Source organism: Stegodyphus dumicola, chromosome 4 (assembly GCF_044657685.1).
Source record: "Stegodyphus dumicola isolate Sdum_Otavi_A_Nest chromosome 4, ASM4465768v1".
NCBI classification, from domain to species: Eukaryota; Metazoa; Arthropoda; class Arachnida; order Araneae; family Eresidae; genus Stegodyphus; species Stegodyphus dumicola.
The window spans coordinates 261,211,024-261,230,589 of NC_140771.1; the positions used below are offsets into that span (position 1 = coordinate 261,211,024).

The window sequence follows — 19,566 nt, forward strand, 5'->3', positions numbered from 1 at the left end:
CGAGGGCGCATTAAAAATTGTTCGGGGGCGCCATGGCGCCCGCGGGCGCCGCTTTGCCTACCCCTGCTTTAGACGAAAAGAGAAAAAGGTACGCTAATAAGCACTGTATTTTATATTTAAAAAAAAATGATTATGTAGAATAAATATTTTAAAATATGCTCATAATAAATATATGTACTTATAAAGTTTTTTAATGCATGCCGTTTTGTCTGAATTCGAAGATTTCTGTCCAACATTTCACTGCATTTTAAATTCAAATTCTCCTAATTTATGCTAAAGTTTATTAAAATGTTGCATAGTTACATATGTAGATTTATTCCAGGGAAAACGGATTTCGATACAAGTTTTTCGGCTATTTCAGCGAAAATTTCGATTGTGGTATCATCAGCTAATACAAACGTTTATCAGCCATATTTTTATTTCTGTTTCAACCGTAAAGCATTTTCGTCGGACTGAAATACAGGGCATGAAAACAGAAAACTACTTATGGGAAACGTAATTTTTCCTATACACAAAACAAGAAAAAACGCAGTTTGTTTCGATTCACTGTATCAGCGAAACTTTTTCATCGCTGTTTTGCCTAATAAGCATTTAAAAATACTTATCTGTCAATGCTTTAAGGGCATTTCTGTACGGAGGAACCGCAAATATGCTGTGATTGAGAATGAGAAGAAAAAAGTTAGTGGGGGTTGAGAAGTCGGAATGATTTCAGATTTTAATAATCGCTGAAACGTTTTTGACACTCTCGCCAGCTCGCAGTACAACCAGTCTGCTGTTACAGTCACTAACCCATTTTGTTTCTTTTTAGCTTTATAATTAAATATCATAATCTTCGCACTTACCCATATGTAATTCAGCAGCAAAATTACAAAAATGTTAACAGCAGCATAGCGCTGTACGTTTAGAACTCCCGACGCAGCTTTAAGTGTTGCCATACACTTTTCTCTTTTTTATCAGCATTTTCTCATTTCGTCATATCAATGTTCAATTTCCTGACTAAGATATCCTTACAAAATTTATTTTGTCTTTTCATTATTAAAATTTTGTGTGTCTACTTGATTTATTAAGTATCACATTCTTGGCGCTTAAGCCACACAAAACTCTATTCAACAGCGAAATCACAAAATATTTAAAAACAGCCTATTTTTAGAATTTCCGATAAACAGGCACGCCCGCCGCAGATAAAAATTTTCTATTCCGTACTGTGTTGTCACAGCTCGCTTGGATGTCGTTGAGTTTCTTAATGAAAAACTCGTTAAAGTTTTACAAAATATGAAATAGACAATAAAGCAAATTCCAGATTTGGACCTTCTGGTGGCCATGTTCGGGTGGCGGACTACGCTATTCAAAATTGGATGGCTCTAAGTACTGTTGTGTTTTAACAGTACAACAGACATACATACATTCATGCAGACTCTCTTTTATTTAACTTAAATATTATACCGGGAGATAATATTTGGTGGGAATCGAATCGAATCATTTCATTAGAAACAAGTACTTAGCCTTATGGGTGGTCGCTTGTATTAATTTAGATTGAGCATTTGTGTGATGGAGTAGTACCCAGAGTGCCGCCAAAATAGGCGGTAAACATTAGAGTCTGTCATCCCAGGATATTTGATGGTGAATGAAGAGTGAAGGCTGCTATCACACGTCGGTTTTTTTCGAAAGAACAACTGTTTGGAGCAATTTTTCTGCTTTGTCACAACAGCCAATCACCACAGCTCGCTTTGGGGTTAACAGAGGTGAAACTGGTTCTCCATTACAAAGAAGCTAACAGCATTCGGCGCTGATAGCTGATTGGTTGGAAACGAACAACTTGCAACTTTTTTCGAAAGGAAGGAAAAAGTCGCACGTCTTTCTTTCAATAGTAAACCAGGCAGAAAAATTGTCCCAAACAGTTGTTCGTGTGAAACAAGCGCCGTGTGATATGGGCCTTTTTTAGATGATAGCAAATGATGATGAATAGGTAATTGAATGGCAGTTCCAGATTATGAAAAATATTGCGAATTTGCAAAACATGAAGTTAGTTGCAAATTAATAGATTAAGTATTAATGAATCAATAAAGTTCTGTCAATTTCAAGCATATGCGGAGGTGAGGTTTTAGCGCAAACGTGATAGCAGCGTTTGTTTACATTCTGCACTGAGTGAGTTTTTTACATAAACAGAAAAACAAATTTGTTCTTAGTTGCTTGAATTTGGGGGGAAAAAATAAAGTTTCTTATGTACGCAGATGCAATCTTGCAGCAAATAAGTAAAGTTAGGCTGAAAACTTGTGTAGAGGATAGGATTGCAGCTAGAGTCATACGGCTATAACTGTTGCAATATGGCATGTTAACAGCAGTTGTTTAACAGCATTTTTTTTAAACAGTAGTTTGAATATAATGAATGCTATTGCAGCTGTAGAGACATTTGAAATTCTAAATTTCACCTAATAAACACTTTTGAAATAGTAGAAACATTCACAAATATTGGAGAATATGTGTGTTATTTGGTGGGAAAATTCATGCAGACTCTGTATTATTTAGCTTCTTTAAATATTATACCGAGAGCTAATATTTGGTGGGAAAATTTTGAAAAGAGCATGCAAGTGTTTCGATGCAAAATGCCGTTTCGAGACTCATATCCCCTTCGGGATAAACGTCCCTTTTGGGCTTATAAGGAAAAAATGCAAAACAAAGGCAAAAATAAAACAAAACAAAAGACTGTTGTAGAGAATTTAATAATAAAATATCTGATGTGTGCACCGGATGACTTCCTTGTACGGAATATTAAATTATACGCATTTTTTCTTGCATTTCATTTAAACTTATTGGATTGAATTAAATCTACTTCGCTGACAGCGCATAAACCACAATAGAATAAATGCATTCTTTAAAATTCACTCTAGTATTTGTTTACCATAGCGACACTCTGGCGCTAGATTCACTCAACAGTATTATATTTCGTTCATATTATAACTCATAATGTACAAAATTTATATCATTTAAAAAATAGAATTATCTAATCGTTGCCACATGTTCTATTCAAATACAATCCCCCATAGCACAAAACATCCTCAGGATGTCCTATTTAAGTCGCAATATCCCGGGATATACTTAGGATGTCCTAAGGATGTTGATTCTCAGATGTCCTGAGGAGATCGTAATTTAACATCCTAAGGATGTCTTATTTAAGTCGCTATGTCCCGGGATATGACAGGATGTCCTGAAGGTGTTGATTCTCAGATGTCCTGAGGAGTTCATCAATTTCACATCCTGAGGACATTCATTCTGCATTGTCCGGAGGACTTTCGTTGTCAAACATTTTGAGGATATTTGTTCTCAAATTTACCAGTTTTAATTTTTTGACATTGCACATCTGAAACTTGTACATTATTTTATTTTTCATATGTATTTTACTAAGTTGTTTCTAAATGCTGTACATTAAAAATATTGATATGATTGATGATTTATTCTTGTTATTTTGTTATTAATTTTAACTGCTATTTTTTCTGACGTTTTTAAAAATTTATTTAGTCATAGAAAAGATTTTTTTCAATGGATTAGCATTTTCTAGAATATTTGCAAAATTCTAAATAACATATATTTTTTTTATAAAAAATGTATAAATTACATGTATAATTACTTACAGATTACAAACCCTACTACAAATATAGGTAAAATTAGATATAGATATATTTAATTACGGAAACGAATTTTTTTTTAATTTGGGTATAGAGACATTAGGTATTTTTTTGGAAGCAGGAAACATGAAAAATTAGCAACTGCCTTCGCCGGGAATCGAAGGACGGACCTCTGGAATACCGGCCCAGTGTGCAGAACCACAACTAAGGGCAGAGATGTCTTCGTGGAGGACTTTCTAAGGGAAACTGGCTCGTATACACGTTACACGTGGGGAAAACGACGAAAACACCCATGCAGCCAGCCCGTTCGCGGGATTCGAACCTCGGATCGCACTACCAGGGTTCAGCGACTTTACCGCTCGGCCGCTGGGGGGCTGAAGACACGCTAGGAAAGCGGGAGAAATACCTCATATTACTTCTCTTTTTAAAGGCCGACTTTTTTTTTAAGGGGATCCAATCACTAAATCCTGGGTGTGGATATACCTCATCCAACACCTGTTTAGTTCGGGCGCCACTGTAGAGACATTAGGATTTTTTTGGGAAGCCGTAGAGATGAAAAATTAGCAACCGCCTTCGCCGTGAATCGAACCACGGACCTCTGAAATACCGCCCCAGAGTGCAGAACTATTACACCACGAAGGCACGCTAGGCAAGCGGGAGAAATACCTCATAAGGAAAATATTTTTCCTCTAATTACAGGACAGAAAATGTTTTTCAATCGCGCGATCTGTTATTGATATTGAATTACAGTCGTGCGATAATTTCGCAGTAAAGATACATCTCTGATGACTATCCAAGATTCTAGAAACTTTGGTCTTATATAGAGATGGTCGTCTTATAGAAATAATGCTTAATATCAATATTTATTTATAATCTCAGAACTATTGGTCACTTTCAGGAGTGGTTGTTTGAGAGGCGATATTCTATATATTTATTTACTGATACTCTCAGATTCCAAAATTTGTTTATATTCTCAGAAATATTGGACGGAAGGTGGTCGTCCCATACATACAAAATTTTACATTTCATTAAAAATGAATTCGGCATTACTTAACTATTTCCCTATTAATTAATTAATTAGATAAAGAAAAAATTAGGAAATAGTACTGTTTATTACGGAATAATGTAGGAAGTTCTACAGAACTATATTCTTTCGCGTCATTGCACATTGTATCCGGCAAACTACTAGTTCCTCGTATTCTTCCGCAAATCCGTAAACATCTGTCTGATTTGAAACGAAATCCAAAATGGCTGCGCCATGATGTTAACTTGTATGGATATTTTTTGTTGCATGAAAGGTAAGTTCAGTTGCAATACTTGTATGTTTACTTTTTTTTGCTTTTCGAATTTATGTTATTTATGTCATTTTGACAGTTAAATGTTTCACAGCTTTATGAATTGTTACCATTCTGTCGTGAATTACGTGTATCTCAATGGCTGGCTGTCTTTTCAAATATCTAATTTGCCCTGCTATCCAAATGTTTATGACTGAATTTTTTTTAGTCTAGTTTATGCATTCAGTTTCAAAATAATATGTGTGATCAGATTGCTTATTATTTTATTGCAGCAATATATTTATGTTAAATAGTTTGAACAATTGTATAAAAATAAGAGTTTGCATTGTTTTGTCCAAAATATGTATGGTTGAAACATTATCTTAATCTAGTTTGTAATTCAAGTTTTTTTGGGGGTACTATTCTGTTATTGGGACCAGAATCGGAAATGTATGAACCTGTGTTCGTAAGTATGTGCATAGATGTGTATATGTAGACACACAAACATACAAATATACAAGCATACATAAATACAATTCTGAACCCGGTCCTGATAACAGAACAGTACCTTTTTTTAATCTTTTTTGAATATTTTATAAAAGGATTGAGCATTTTTCAAACTGCATATCATTTTAAGATTCGACTTGCAGGAAGACAAAATATGGTCATTCAATCAAATGCTTATGATTGCTTTTAACATTTTCTCATAAATATTGTTTGCATTTTTATTGTATTTTAGATACTTTAGTTATGTAAAGTGAACATGAGAATATTAGTAAAGCTGAAGAATATGAATAGCTACCATAATACATGTATTTTTTCTTCGAGCCCATTGTTTTAGAAACCAATGCACCATTATTATATGCTGGCTTATTTTATAGTTATATGCAGTTTAATTTTATGTTCATGTTACTGTAGTATTGTCATTATAATAAAAGTATTGATAATTTTTGTTGAATCTTGCAAGTTGCCTAACATTCAGAATTATTACTACCGAATTTTACCGATAGGTTTTTTTGAGTTGACGTAATCTGTCTGATAAATAAAATAAACTGGTGTTTAAATTATATGCATTTCTCTTAATGTTTCATTGAAAATGAGATGGAAATATAAATGCTATACAGAAAAATGAATTCTTTTTGCCTGAAATAACAAACTGTACTAAATGATTAATGTTTATATCATTTTAGAAATGTCAATATTAAAGTTTCTCCCCCTTCTCTTCTTTGATTTTGAAATAATTTATAATAAAATAATATATGCATAAGTGTAATTAGTGTAAAGTGTCATTCAATAATATAATTTATTTTTACTGATATTTTATATTTCTTATCTGGGTTTTCTTTTGGTGTTAGAAGGAGGAAAAGACTGTAATGTTTTAATTAAGAAAATAATTAAAACATTACAGTCTTTTAAATAACACAGTTACAGTAATGTTTATTTAAGCAATCAGTACTGTGTGATTGCCAGTGATTGAATAATGTTAAAATGCATTGTTCATAAGGAAATTTGCTTATATTTGTGTTATAGATTTTATTTTGACACAAGCTAAAATTTGAATTATTGGAAGCACTTTGAAAACCCGAATTATTTCCTGAATCATTAATCAGGCCAATATATAACATACAAATTTTCATACAAAATTATTTCTTTGAGCATATTATAAAGAGCTCATTTAATTTTATTATTTGTACAAATTTTAGACAAAAGTAGCATGTAACAGTTAAAGATTTATTGAAGCCTACTTGTTACTTGTGGCAACAAAGAAGTGTGAAAGATATTGCCACATTAGCGAACATGACGATCATTGATGCTTAGTTTAGTAATTTAATAATATATTGAGAAATGCTGGGAACTTTCAGAAGTAGACATTTCGGAAATGATGGGCTTGATAAGAAATTTACATGGTTTTATTATTTATTCTTTAGTTAAGAATGGATTTTAGATGTTCATGTGAAAGAATTCTGTTTAAGTATATGTGAAAGAATTGTTAAAGTTTGGCATTTAAAAAAATGAATTAATAATATGCAATTATCTTTTTATTATACATATATTACTATATATTTCTAATGCGCTATGTAAATGTCAGTGCTAAATAATTGAGATACTATTCTCAGGGCAATCTTTTCTTATACATGAAAAATTGATACTTTCTTATCATCTGCCCTCACAGCTTCAACTTATGCTAAAACAGCAAGAGTATGCACACGATAATAGCAAACTATGAATATGCATTTACATGCTTTATATTTAATCTTTATTTCTGAATAGTATTCCATTGGATGAAAAATATGTGAATATTGACCCAATGTATATATTTTTGTGTGTGTGCATCCTAAAATTTCTTGTTTCTTATAAAGTGCTTATTTGAATTACTACTTGTGAACAGAGCAGTAGATATGAACCATAAACTAACCATTTTGCCAATTTTCACAGCTTTGCAGATAGTCAGAAAGCACCAAAATTTGTAATAATGTTAAGTTTAAATGATGTTCTATACTTTTGTGTTAATTTTTCTATTATATTAATTCTATTACTGTGTTATCAAACTTTCTGCAGGAATTTCAACTGGTTAAGATGTTATTACCATGTGGAGAAGAATTTGGTTTTCAAGCTAGAAAAAATTGTAGCTGAAGGATTTTGTAGAAGGTCAGTCAAACTGGTTTCAGTTAATTATAATTTAATTTTGGGTGAAGAATTCTCAAATTTATTTATCATAAGTGTCTAAAGGTCTTCTAAATTAAATTCTGCTTGTTTTTGAAATTTTTCATGACATTCATTCTTTAATTATTATTATTTTTTTTTTTTAATTTACTAACTTACATCCAGGCACATAATTGCATTTAATGCCATACCTTAAATATTGTAAAATGTTAAAATAATACATTTCACTTAAAAATGTGGTTGTGACAGTAAATTTTCTGTTACATTTAATCATATCTATAAATATTGGTATACATCATTTTTCAATAATCTGTATATTATTTTGTGCATTTCTTTTACATCCAAGATCTGGCATATGACTTGCTTTTCAAACTGATAACATGGTGTAATAATGTAATTCTAATGGTTAAAGTTTATTATGGAACGGGCCAAATTTAATAAATTATTCTTTGATAGAAATTTATTCATGTGTTCAGTGTGTCTCATCTCTTTAAATTGCTAAAGTAAATTTTATGTACTTGCATTTAGGAATTTTGACTGTATCAGAGTAATTTTGTTTCAGTTATTATAACATGCAAGGGAAAAAATTCATTCATAGCTCTGTATTTAAAATTAGTTAATTAAAGTCCTTAATAAAGAGGGACGTTTTGTTGTTTTTAATGTCGATAGAGTTTAATTCAAAAATATGCCACATTAAGGGTTACTTTTTAACCTAATTTAAAATTTTCATTACTTTAACATGTCCAATAATTGTTATTTTAACTCCGATATTGTAATAATATCAAAATTCCTTACTTTTTGATAGGTAATCCAAATGTAAAACAAGAAAAGAAAAAATTAAAATCTAGAAGTATATTTATTTCATACCTCTAACAAATAAAAACAACACAAGCACTTTTTACTGTCTATCTGCATGGTGTGCCATGTCCCGTAAGACTGAGATTTGTATGGTCAAATCCATGTTTCAGTTAAAGGAAAATGCATGCACAGTCTTCTGATTTTCCCTTCGATTAAGGATTCTGTATATACTAGCATAAGAAATATATTAGTTAATGCAGTGTTATACATCAATATTTATAGACAATTATTGTGGCTATGTTTATTATAATTTTGTTCACTGTAATGGCTGGAGTGCCTAAACCATCATGCTGTGTAAACAAAACTCAAATCTTCATCTCTGCATACTGCTCCACTAGTGTTTAAACCACTGAAATGGTGATTATGGTAGAACATCTTTGGTAAAAATTTACTCTACTGTAACCCTTGGTGAATCATTTCTTTTTTTTATATCAAGATTTGAGAGGATCGGCACCAATTTCAAGGTGGCCGCTACACAAAACCAAAATAAGAAGTCAAAGACATACACAAACTCTGTGTTAATGTACACATCGACCTATTAAAACAGAGAACTGCACAAACTGGGCATTGTGCACTGCCTTAACTTTGTCCATGTGCACATTGATCTATTTTCACTTTAAGAAAATCAGAAAGTTAAAAATATGATAGTTACCAGAAAAAATTCGCCACTGTCTTAACACACAGACAACCAAAAATACACAAACAGAGAGGAATAAATTACCAAAAATACATATTTCCTAACATAAAAACATTAAACAACAAATCTTCTAACAAAAATTAACACACAGAGACAAAAAAATAAATGAAACGTCATTTTTTTTTAACATACCTTTTTTTTCACATGCATATGTTTAGGCTTCCCACCACCATCTTCCAGGTAAGCAATTCAATTAAATTTTTCGTCTCTTAGTCACCTCAGACATACTCAAACGATGGTACCCACACCAAAATAATAAATAGTATGTTCAAAATACAAGACCATACCACTTCCGTGCAACCAAACACAGCAATTGAAAAGAATGGTAAGAACCAAAAACCTGGGACCGTACAAAAGGTTTACTATTAAAAAAAGTAGCCCAAAACTAAATTTATCACAGCATGTTGGCAATATTTGCAGAAATAACTCCTTTTTATTGACAAAAAAAAAGTTTTTTTTTTTTTTTTTTCCCAAAGGCTACTTTCGCCAACATTATCAACATTAGGGTTACCGAAAAACTTATTTGACGCAATGGGCTTCCACATTTCACAAACAACCAATACCACTTTGCGATTTTTTTTCAGACAGAAACCAAGGTGTACCATACAGTAAAGATTAGCCACATCTTCATTTACTACTGTTACAAGTACTTCTTTGGTAAATTTCTGCGGTTAAATTCAAAAGTTTAAAATTGCATTAACATGATCAGATTCAGAGTCATAGCTAGGGTTTTCAGCGCTCAGGCATAACTGAAGATTTCGCACCCCCTACTGCTTGCCAAGGATGGAAAACATTTAATTCTAAAATGTTCTAACATCAGTTTGGCGCCCCTTGGATTCTGCACCCGAGGACAGATGCCCCCTTCCCCCCCCCTCTAGCTACACCCCTGATCAGATTTTATTTTCTGCACGCAGCTAACAATTACTTATGTGTTGTCAGATAAATGTTACCAGATGCAGTTAATTATTTTTTACTTGCCAATCTCATGAGACAAGTTTTTTTTGCTCCTGCAAGACTTTACTTTGTGTTGCAAAATAAATTCATTCTCACTCTTTTTGGACTTGCCTACGCATTAAATTTAAAATAGTTTTATGAATAGGTAAGATGTGATTATCATAATTTTGTTTCTCTCTTTATCTTGGCAACTTTATATGTTGATTATATGTTTATATGTTGATCAGTATCCAGGTTACCTACCAGTGGCTGATTGATAAAACTGCTCATATGTTCAGCTGGTGGTTTGAGTTTATTTTCTGACATAAAAAATTTTAAAAACATCCCCCATGTTTATTTTACTATAATCAAAAAATCAAATAATTGCTACTCTGTTTATAGGTACTAAATGTTAAAATATTTTAAATGCTTCCTTTAATTTGCATTCTAATAGTCATTTGTTTAAATTTAATTATGAATTATATTCACATATAGTAATTGTGAGTGTTTTTTTATTTTAGGTGCTGTGAAAGGCAATGACAGAGATCCAATTTAAGAAGAGTTCTTATATACATAAGAATACATGGATATAAGATTGTTTTTCATGAATTCAAATAAAATGTGATAAATTGGATTAATAAAAACTATTTTGAATTTTGAAAAATGTTTTTCCTCTGTTAATCATAATATAGTGCCATAAATTTCTGAATGTGTTTATTTTTCATCCAAATAAATAGCTTTACAAAAATTTGTCATATTAATAGATATTGCATAATTTAGCATTATTATAAATATTTATTATAGCAGATTTAGCTGAACTACTTTTTTAGTCTCTTTGCAGACGAAGTCACAAAGGTAAGTGGTTAGATATTTTTCTGTATTCCCCATTAAGTAATTTTATCTGGTAAATTACCATTACTTATATACTAAAGGTGAAAGAATAAGCTTTCCTTGAAGATACAAAAATTTGCAGATATTTCAAAAAATTGGTATACGTAAAAAAGTTCTTAAATTGCCACATATGTGAAACTGAAAATGTTATATATGAAATAGTTCAGAAATATAAATATTTTCACTATTTTTTAACTATAATTCACTGCATTTGTTATATATAATCACAGTTTAAGGTAGCAGTGCTTTTCTCACTGTGATTTCTCATGTATTTTGATTCATAAATACACGTACATAAATCCACGTATTTTGATTTCTCTTTTGAGACCGAATAAAAAATGAACTAAACATTCTCGTTGACATTGAGAGTTGAATAAAAGCTCACCTCAAAATAAAATGAATTAATAAATTTATGGAAAATTTTACATTGCATATATTGAGCAGAAAGAGTAAACTGAATATACTTAATGGAATTAATAATTGGTAAAGTTGATAGCAGAATAAAATGCCTTAATTGCATGGTAAACAGTAGATCTTTTGAAGTTTTTCTATGTTACGTAAAATGCAGATTTAAATTTTTGATATTGATTGTCATATAAATGGCGATTACTGTTTTATTTTGCTCTGAAATGAATGTAATAAAGTTCTGGATGAGACAACCTTTAACATGCGTTAGAATTTACAAAGTTTAATTTGGTACTGATTTCAACGGGTAAATTTCATTTTACTGAATTTTGCTTAAAATAATACTAATGAACCATTGCAAATTATTTTCAGAACTTTTTTTTTTTTTAATCTAAAAGGGCTATTAGTTTTGAAATGTGACTTCATATCGTCAGTCGTAAACTTGTTTCGCTTTTCATTCAAGTCTTGCCGTTTGGCAAAATTTAACATATTTACCTTTAAAATCTAATATATTATTGACTAACAAGCCAAGCTAATTAAAAGCATTACACACAGTTCTTAACAATGCTTTTTTAAATTTTTAATCTGATTGATTTAAAATGCATTTAATTCATGATATATCTAATTGAAAACATTTTAATATTTCTACATAATTACATGATATATTTCTTCACTTTTCAAATATATAGAAGATATATAACTTTCTGGTGTCAGTATCTTATAAAATGTTTTGCTATTTCCACTTCCCATCTGTATTGATAATCTATGCATTCATAAACTTTTAGCCTCTTTGAGTGACTGCTAAAATCTGAGGCCTTTCAGATTTTTTTTTTTTTTTTTTTTTTTTTTTAATTGTGTGAGCAGAAAGATAGAATTTTAGAAGAGCTTCTTGAGTTACCTTTTGAATGATATAAAGAATTGTTAACATAATGTCAAATTTTTACAACTAAATATTAAATATATAAAAAGCCTGCAGCATTCTCATGTTACGAAAACATATTTATTTATTCTGAGGCTAGGAATTGATTTAGTTTTAAAAATACAATTTATTCCTTTTAACAATTTCCCAACAGTGTTATCAAAACACTATAAATTCCTTACATGTTTTAAAGAAAGATGATTCATTTATGTAAAGATTATTAAATGGGTAATTTTATTATTCAATTTTTAATACAAATTAACTGAAATTAGAAACTGATTTTGTAAAATAATTTAATTATGAATAATTCAATTTGGGGGCTATTGGATGTTTAAAAATGATCAAAAGACTTTTAATATCTTAAAAATAAAAGCAAAATTTTCAGTTTTAATATTTTGTATTAATAATTCATTTTAATTTCCTTGCTCAGTTTTAATATATTCACAAATTCAGATTTAAAAACAAAATAAGTTGTATAAATATTTTCAACATTTCTGATTTTTCCATAGTAACCATAGGAGAACGATTTGAGACTACCTGTGTAAAAAAAAGTAGGTTTTAGATCATCACACCTTCACATACTACTTTCACTGGAATTTTCCTCTGTATATATACTGGGATGTGACACCAAGCAGTTGAGAATATGTATTTAAGAGGTTAAAGGGATATTGTAACTAGTGTTTCAAATCCTGATAACATCCCATACTCTGTCGGTGGGACGTAGATAGGATGTCCTAAGGATATACTGGGATGTGACATTAAGCGCTCAGGAGGATGAGTTTAGGAGGAAATTGGGATATTACGGGATGTCCTGAGGATGTAGTAAGTAGGACTTTAAATCCTAATAACATCCCATATGCTGTCGATGGGACATAGATAGGATGTTTTTAGGATATAATGGGATGTGCTTAGGAGGTTTGTGGGATGTCCTGAGGATGTAGTAAGTAGGAGTTTATATCCTAATAACATCCCGCACGCTGTCGATGGGACTTGGTTAGGATGTCCTGAGGATATCCCGGGATGTGACATTAAGCACTCGAGAGGAGGTGTTTAGGAGGTTCGCGGGATGTCCTGAGGATGTGCGCATATCCCGCGAGCAACATCCTTGGGATATCCCAAGGATGTTTTTGTGCTATGTGGGATAATAAAGCTAGAAATGATGTATAAAAGAAATTAAGCAAACAAAACAAAAAAGAAACAGTTTTTCACAGACGATTGAGTATTTCTCATTCAATTATTTCAGTTCTCACTTCGCGAGAAGGCAAAAATACATAAAAACTCAAAATATCTATATTAAAAATTACTTATATTAAAGTAAAGTAAATCTTAAACACTTATTTCCTCCAAAAAATTCCAGAAAGAATTAAGCATGATTTAATTGGCAATAATAAATGAAGGCATTATCATTGTTGTTGCGAAGCTAAGTTTCTCTAGATTATCAACAAATCCACTAGTCTGCTGGTTCAAATGTAAACAATCGATGGCCGCCAAAAAAAAGAAGGCTTAGCGGCACTTAAACAACTTTAAAAATTGTTGATAATTCTAAAAATATTGCATACAGATTTACTAAAGGCATAAAAACCTTAACCGGAAGACAAAAACAACATAATTCCATCATTTTTAAAGCAAAAAATGCGCAACTTACAAATATATAAGAGTAAAGAAACTGAAATCACTGAGCCGGGTAACAGAGTGGATATATATATAAATATATTTATATACGTTTGGTGCGGCCGATTGCAACCAAAATACGAGGTGCACATCTACATGTTATAGCAGTCCTATATACAAAATTTCAACGTTCTGAGGCTACTCGTTTTTGAGTTATGCGAGATACGTACGTACGTAGGTACATACGTTCGTACAGACGCCACGAAAAATTCTCTTCAGAATTAATTTTACAACAGTTTTATAATTTTTTTGGTGGAAACGAGTCTTTTATTCTGTCCTTACATACAGATATCACGCAAAGACATCGTTAAATTGCATTCGATAGCTGTCAAAATGGATATTTTCGTTGAAATATTCTGCCTGAAACTTTTCGCGATTACAATACTTTTTTTTTTACTTCGTACAAGGAAGTAAAAAAGGAAGAGATGACACCAAAATAAGTGTAATCACAAGAGGAAGTGACTAGGCTCTGGGCGTGGTGGAAAATCTGACTTTCATATTCGAAACGAATTCGAAAAAGAATCTTGTATATAATACTGTAGCCATTAAAAGCATGATTTGTGGACACTGCAAGGATACAATTAATTATTTAAATTGTCCCCAGTCTCTAAACGATTCGTAAACTTTTTCAAATTGAGCTAAGTATAAAATTAGTTTAAGTATAAAAGGGACAGTTTTTGAATTATATAACAGTATTTCTGGAGCTCAAACCCGAACTAATATCGTTTTCGTATTCGCGAATAAATACTTTTTACACTCACAGTTAGGAACGGGCCTTGCAAAGATGAACATTAGAAAAATATAAGTATCGGCAACTTTTGGAAAAATTACTAACTTTCAGACATGATACTTTATGAGAGTTTGATACATGGAGTAATTAATAGTTTGTTAAATTGATTTTATCGCTTAGGCTATGAATCCGATATTTTAATTTTTTTCCGTTTATAATTATATTGTTAAAATATTAGCATATCAGTTTAATTTGCTTTCATTTCTCATACTAAACAGTATCATGAAGGATTGAGTTTATTTACATGTCGACAATGCAAATTTTTAACTGTCGAAGTTCTTTTTCTAAAGTTTTTTTTATGGAAAATTATATTATTCATTAATTTTTTTGGAAAACCGTTTGATAACTTTAGCTGAAATATCTGGAATGTAGAAGGATGCTAAACACTACTCTGACGCCGGTAAGATTAACATTTGCTTACATTTTTTAAATCGAATTTCACAAAGTGAAAATCAGCCATTTTTCTTTTCCATTTCACGGGGGCTTAATGGTGCCAATCCACTTTATCAAAGATTAGCTGGTTACGCAATAACTCGATGTATTCGAAGCGACACTACATCAGTAGTATTTTTTTTATATAAAATTATCAATATTATATATAACAATAAGTCAGATTTTTGTGCTGGTATTTGCATCAATAGTCACAGATTTAATGTTATAACATAAATACTTAATTTCTCTTGTAACTTTATCTTGTAATTAATAATTAAAATTTTGCCTTAATATATATTTTGCTGTATTGCTTTTATTTCTATGATTGCACATTTTTATAATTAATGATCTGGAGCCCACCGCAAATCCTATAGGGTAATTTAAGTAAAATTTTCATCAGGATCCGCATGTCGATACTGAACAACGCAAACAGGAGACGGCAACACAAGGAATTTCTGGAAACAGGTCATCCATTCGAAAACAGATTATAATATTCTCTCTGTCCCAAATTAGTTGCTACATTTGAATACTTTTGTAGTGTTTATTGATCCTGATTATGATGCCGTTTGAACATTTTAAAGAACTCTCAAGGCTCTACGTAATCAATCAACAACATTTACTTACGAAGCGTTTCCTCCTTCAATCTGTACCAAATTAGTTTGAAAAATCCAGGGTTCACGCATTCTTTAACTTTCTGAAGCCGGCTGGTACTGCAGTTGTACCAGGAAAATGACTTTCTCTAACGCCGGTTATGGTACAACTGTAGTACCAGCATTCCCTCCCTATTTTAGAGAATCCCTATCTGTAGATCTCGGGGTGGTCCATTGTCGCTCCTCAGAATAGCCGCTGGCTACGCATTATTTCCCTCTTCTTATCAGTTTGGCTACATTTTGGCAAAATCCGCAGGTTTCTCTCTCGCGCCAATATACTTGAAAATCAAATAGAGGCCATCTCTAATTTGACATTTTTTTTTTTTTTTTTTTTTTTTTTTTTGCAGTGCATAAAACTATTAAGAACTATTAAGTCTTTCAAAATGCTTCTATTATGTAGGCAATTTTGTCTGATTTATCAGGAGATAACTAAGAGACAATTGTATGCATAATAGTTTTTGTGATTTTCATTCATTCAATGATTTCATTCAATGATTGCTTTCAATGATTTTCATTGATTGTAAATTAAATAAAATCAATTTATCTTTAGACCCTCTTTTAGGATGAGATCAGCCAAAAAGTATTTAAATATCAGTAAAGCTCACGTGACTTCTGAATTGAATCAAAACATCAGTTACATTGTATTAAATTTCGGCCAGTTTTATTTGCTGAAATTCTTATACTCCTCAAGAGATAAAGGGAATTCAGACAAGTTAATAAAAAAAATATGTTTAAAAAAGGTTGTTATTTTGTCTGTAATAAGGTGTATGTCAACTTACTATTAAATGTATGAGGATTAGGATTGGATTACAGAAAAGCACACGAAAGCTATCTGCTTAAGGGGATGGGTGCTTTCGTGTAAAACTTTTTAAGAGAAAATTGCTCGCATTTACGTTCCTCGTGGAAAACTCCACATGTAATCAAACCGTTCTTCGGGTTTGGTTGGATTAATTTTGTACGCTTACTGAATTACATCAAAGCACACGACAATTACCTGTATAAGGGGAGGGATGCCTTTGCGGAGGACTTTCTAAGGGAAGTTGGCTTGCATTTACGTTACACAAAAACTATGAATCCAATCCTTTAGCCGGGATTCAAACCAGAGCGAGCTACAAGTGTTCAGCCACCTTTACCGCTCTACTGAAGAGCCTATAAAAATATTGATAATGAAAAAGTGTTGAAATAAGCGGTTTAATTTACTAACCTATATTTCTCAATCGACAGTACGTAAATTACGCATATGAGGGGATTATTTGTGAATAAATAAACTGTACTGCACTCTTCTCCACTATTTCATATTACGATGGAATTATTGCATTTCAAAGTTATTTCTCATGAATTAATTTTGCTCCGTTCATGATTTTTTATATTTTCAAAGAGAAAATTTCACACTTTAAATAAAAAAATGCACGAGATGATACTTTATGCAAAATTTGGAGTAAACGGTTTACTTAATTTTGCTTTGAAAATATTCCAAGGTAATAGTTTTCATTACTGGAAGAAATATGAAAATCAGATTTACTACACTGTGTCAACACCCAATATGTCCTTATTCTTTTGAAAACGTGAAAGATTACTCTTTTTAAAAGAAATTAGAAAATATATTATGTGCAAATAGAATATTCTTTGAAAATGAAATAGACTTCAACCTTTGTATTTAACAATGGTTTTAGACGAAATTTCTACCTATGAAAAGAAACTGATGTATAATTAATTCTTCATAAACATTTAAAACTGTTCTGAAAAATACTTTTGATGATTGCATGTATAGGTCACGGATTTTTTTTTCTCTGCTAACATAAACAAAAGCCAATTTTACAAAGAAAAATTATCGTTAAAGATATACCTCCTTTGCCTGATAGTCCAATGTAATATTTGTTAGAGTTAAAAGATGAAACGCAACCAATGTATCTCGGATTTTCTTTTTTTATACAGTCAAAAGTCGTTGATCCGGACTTGTCGGGACTTCGGCGATTCCGGATTATCGATTTTTCCGGATTATAGATCATCAGTTTAAATCTCGTAAGATGGCATGCAGAAATTCTAAAATTAAAAATATGAAACCGTAATTTATGAAATAAAGAACAATTATGATCTAAAGGGTATCAAAATTTGCAAAAAGAAAAAGCTTAATATTTATTTGTTTACTTAAATAAACATTTCTTTCAATGTAAGTTGTTTAAGTTTTGCTTCGTTTCATGTGATAATACTTTCTCTTTAATTCTATTAAACAGACATAATTTCTTGTTCAGTTCCGAAGTTCCGCTGTTCAAGTCCTATAATTGCTGTGTCGAGAACACCGACTAATTTGTCAATCGAAATTTTTTCGTTTTCAATAACCTCTGTTACTTTTCTTCGCTATCGGAAGCGAATTATAATGACGAGGAACTTGTTTTAAATCATATCAAAGACGGGGCATATCGAGATGAAATACTACATTTGGTAAGGAATTATAAGCCAAACAAAATAAAAACATCTGCGCTGAAGATAAGGATAGTGCTGACAGATCAACTTCCAATTCATTACGCGCCCGCCGCGGCGTTCCCCCCCGCCGAGCAGCGTGAAATTGATAAACAGATTTCGGATTTGAAAACATACTTTCGCTTTAGATCCTGTACATATTAACAAATATATATCGGAAATTCTATTTGATATAATCGAAAGTTTAAGCTTACTTTTATAAAATTGCTCTTACAGTCTGCAAAATATAATAAGCCGGATCCAATTCGAAAATTAAGGAACAACGCAATCATCAACATTAACTGAAATAGATAATTAGATAATTTTAGCTTATACGTCCATTATACATAAAACGCGCACGTGAAAACGTATTCTGCACTTGCGCACACTCATATGCGCAGTCGTAAAAGGTCTTACGCGCACGCGTAAAAGCCTATGCGCATGTGTCAACGCGGCGCATGCGCAGAATGTTTTTAGTTTTGAGGTCCGGATTATAGATCATTCCGAATTATGGGTGTCCGAATTAATGACTTTTGACTGTATTATAATAACAAAATTATCGAAAAAAGCAGATTTAAAGCTCTGTTATTGTTATGTAAAGCTTTATTATTGCTGTAAGTTCATCTCAAAATCTAATTGTCTTGAATCTCATTCTAATCATCTAATGGTAATAAATATTATTATTTCATTAAATTAGTCATTACCATTATTTTGTTAATGAAAATATGTTATTAAGAATCGCATTCCAGCCTGCAGACTTGCAAAGCTAGTTCGTATTTATTATATTTTGTAAAATTTTGTTCTCGTTTTCTAATTTCTAATACGAAAATACGCGAATCTAAATGAAGAGTGAAAACAAAGTTAAAAAATTCACAAATTATTTACGATATTGATCAGAAATAGTGCATAAATAAATATGCATCCAGTACTGCATATTTATTTGTGCACTACTTATTTAGAACTTCATTTAAATGTAAGCAAAATAATCATCGAAAAAATCGCAAATTTAGCAACCCCTCTACTGCGGGACGTAAGCGTCCGACAAACATGTAAATTTTACTGCATCCATGGAGGGGGAATAACGACTTTTCTCATTAAGAAAATGTCAAAGAGGAGGCAAAACTCTTTCGGATCGCGGCGGAATATGAGAATTTTGGCCCGGTTTTAGAAGGTTAAGCCACGCCCCATTTCACAAGGACACTTCCAAGGTAATCCCGCTACTGAATGAATTGTCAATTCAATGACCTTATCCCGCCCAGAGGCTGACGCGTGGGTACCCCAAATTTATTTTGCTTCAAT

At 31.5% G+C, this 19,566-nt stretch overlaps 1 long non-coding RNA gene across 1 annotated transcript; it reads left to right on the top strand.

Annotated features, from left to right (window-relative positions):
* The first annotated feature begins 4,852 nt into the window (after positions 1–4,852).
* Positions 4,853–10,704, top strand: LOC146997874 (uncharacterized). Its single transcript, XR_015040556.1, has 3 exons — positions 4,853–4,921; positions 7,457–7,546; positions 10,571–10,704. It is a non-coding gene; the product is annotated as an uncharacterized LOC146997874 (long non-coding RNA).
* Positions 10,705–19,566: the final 8,862 nt, after the last annotated feature.